The sequence below is a fragment of the Cetorhinus maximus genome, chromosome 5 (genome assembly GCF_964194155.1).
Source record: "Cetorhinus maximus chromosome 5, sCetMax3.hap1.1, whole genome shotgun sequence".
Lineage (NCBI taxonomy): Eukaryota > Metazoa > Chordata > Chondrichthyes > Lamniformes > Cetorhinidae > Cetorhinus > Cetorhinus maximus.
Window position 1 is genome coordinate 137,977,276 of NC_135883.1, and position 3,116 is coordinate 137,980,391.

General features: G+C 43.9%; 1 long non-coding RNA gene across 1 annotated transcript; it reads left to right on the forward strand.

The window, feature by feature from the left end:
* Nucleotides 1-1,169: 1,169 nt before the first annotated feature.
* LOC144680368 (uncharacterized) lies at nucleotides 1,170-2,747 on the forward strand. Its single transcript, XR_013576552.1, has 4 exons — nucleotides 1,170-1,616; nucleotides 1,855-1,972; nucleotides 2,175-2,296; nucleotides 2,529-2,747. It is a non-coding gene; the product is annotated as an uncharacterized LOC144680368 (long non-coding RNA).
* Nucleotides 2,748-3,116: the final 369 nt, after the last annotated feature.

Below are 3,116 nucleotides of genomic sequence, written 5' to 3' on the forward strand. Positions count from 1 at the left end.
TCCTGGGGGGTGGTGGGGGGTGTGTGGGTTGAGTTGAGTTTGAATTGAGGAAGATTTGGGGCAGAAATGTGGGGTTTTGCCTGTGGTTTTTCAGTAAAGGTTTTCTAATAAGTCGTGACTTTGTGGGTTTAAATGGGAGCTGAGGTTAAATTGTGGAGGGATTTAAATTGGACTAGCCAACAGAGGTGTTGTGTAGTGCCATTTATACGAGTTTAGAGGTCTTTGTATTAGGGAGTTGGGAGGGTTTGTTTTTCAATAAACAACAGGTTTGTGGTTGAGCCAAACCCTGCGTCTGTGCAGGTTTGTCCTTTATAAAAATGCTAAAGGCAAGAACCATCCGTAAGGCAGAAACAGGAGCGGGCACCTCTCTCAAGCACAACAAGCACCTCCCTTTTGCTGCCAGATCTCTAGTAGCGAATAGGCCTGTTTTTTTTTTGCATATACTTGACCTAATTGTAAATTCTGGAGTTAAAACATAAACTTTTAAGCCACCGGGCAAGTTTGGGGCAAGGTCAAATTTGGAGGAGGGCATGTGCAGGGGCTATTAATTTATGAGACAGGTACACTCTAAGATTATGTAATTTTATTGGAACATTATGTTTTGCTTTGGGGGGACAAACTCACTTTGTTCTATATTTCTCTTTGCTTATACAACCTGTCTAATGTTTATGTTGGTATTTTACATCATGGCTGCCAAAGCTCGCCTCAAGATCCGCTGAATTGTTGACATCAGAAAGGACATCAAGAACTTAGATCCTTCAGTGCATGAGGATAGCAAGGTATACATGGTCCAATGAGTGAATCGATTGACTACCCTCAGGGAAGGAGAACCATAGATTGAAGAGCACTGAGTGCTACAAAGCTCAGATTCTAATGATTGCAGGTAAATCTAAAAGCTGAGATGATAGACTCTTCCCCGAAAGAGCTGGATAGTTTTTTAATTCCCAGCACTTCTTCTTGTATTGAAAGGCTGTTTTGTTTGACTGGAAATGTGATGCCCTGAGCGATTGGTGGAGTGAATCTAAAATGCATTCTGTGAAACTGTATTTAATTTGGCTTCCTTATGTTCTGTTCTCACTCTCTGCCACAGGGGCCTGTCAAGAGATCAAGAGTTGTTTAGCAGCGTGAGAGACAAAGGTGCCAAGGATTATCGACACAACTGTCGAGACAGACAGCAGCGGTGACGATGTTCCCCGTACAGGGCTGATGAGACCAAAGAGGGCACTGAAGGACGGAAAGAGTAAATGTTGTCCAGATCTCTTACTTTCCATTTGCAACTTGCCTTTGAGAGCTAAAATGAAAGCAAGTGATGACTGTGACTTCACATTCTCTGAATGCCTATTTTTCTCCTCTTTAGAAGAAAATGTCTGCTCAACTAAGGAGACCTGCAACAGTCAGCTCATGACCATCACGAATGGATGGCGTTAAGGCAAAAGGTGCATGTGACTCAGATGCCTATGTCAGCTTCCCAGCCCAAGGAGCAGATGCAAGAAGTGGGAAGTCCCCCCGGGTCACAGGGGATGCCTGAGCCATCCCCCCAACCCAATCACAGCTTTGAAAGAGGACAAAGGAGATCAGGTGGCTCTGAGGAGAGAGGTCACCCCAGTGACAGAAAGGTAAGAGCCCGGAGGAAGAGGGGGCAGCCCTGCACCAGAAAGCAGAGCCGCTGGAGTCTCAGAATGTGAAGCAACAAAATGAAATTGCAGCACTCTCAGAATGGGGTAACTTATTTATTTGTCTATTACTTAGATCTCCTTCTGTGGCTAAAGCAGCATCGAATGGGAAACAGATGCATAAATTTGCATTGACTCAATGGCTTCCTAGAATGGCACTAATGATTTTTCATCATTGCAGCAAGAGAGTCAGCAGCAGCAACAGCTGGAGTCCCAACAACATCAAAGCAGAGTCAGCCCCAAACGCTTCCAAGCCTTAGAGACACAGCTAGTGACCCCACACCCCAACTGATGGCAAGGTAATTAATCATAAATGATTTTCAGAGCATTGCCTGAATTGTAGCTACAACTCCTGGTAGAAGTAGGTCAATATGACAGTGACTGCAGTGCTAAACTTGCCTAGTGCTAATTCGCTGGTACCTGAAACTTAATCAATTGAAATATGTGATATTTTCCTTTTTCAGATGTGGGATTGTGAGCTGCCCTTGGTTTTACTTACAGGTGCAATTGTTGGGTGCGATCGAGATCCTGAAGCGACACTGGAATTCTATCCATGGTCGAAAGATGAATTCTTATAAGAGCCTGGCTATTGGCATCCAGGGACCCAAGACCCTCCGGGGCAGGTTGGTCTGTGGCAGAGCATGCCAACGGTTTGTGAACAACGGGGGGTACTGTGAAGCTAGTGCTTTCTCCAATAAAGTTGAATGTTGTCAGTTGTTGTCACCTTCTTTGTTCTGTGTCTGGAATCTATTTTTTTACCTCACCCATTTGCCTGCCATTGAATGTCCATTTTGTGCTGTGACTAAAGGCTTAAATAATTCCTTGCTTAATGCTTTTCTCCTCTCTACCCACCAGCATACTTCATCCACCATCTCCACACCGATGCAACCAAAGAGGTCAAGAAGATGAACAACTACATCTTCGACAAAATACAAGACCCTAACAAGAAACAAGGTTTCCTGGAGATGAATTAGGTGTATGTAAATTTTGTAAAGAAAATGTTTATTTATATGATTTATGTAATGTATAGTTTCTATTGTGTTATACCAATAAAAGTTTGAAACTTACAACTACAGTCAGTGTCTTTTAGTTTCTCCACTAGTTTTTCAGAGTTGCACATATCATCATGCTGGCCTTTAGGGGTGGCTTCGCTGATTACCTTTCATAAGTTTGGCTCAGCCAGAAAAACCGACCGGTGATGATAGCTTCCAACCAGTAATGGCCAACCTGTCAGCAACCAGTGCCAGCAAATTCCAAGTGGGATGAAGGGGAAACCACTTGGGAACCAGGATCAACTGTTTTCAACCGGTCCCAAAACATGGTTAGCAACTGCTTTGCCCATCTGATTAAACCGCTTTTTCCTTCCGTGTGGGGAAGGAAAATCCTCAACATGGGGCCTGGATTATTTTCCCTCCAAGCCCTGGTAACATTTCTATGCACTGC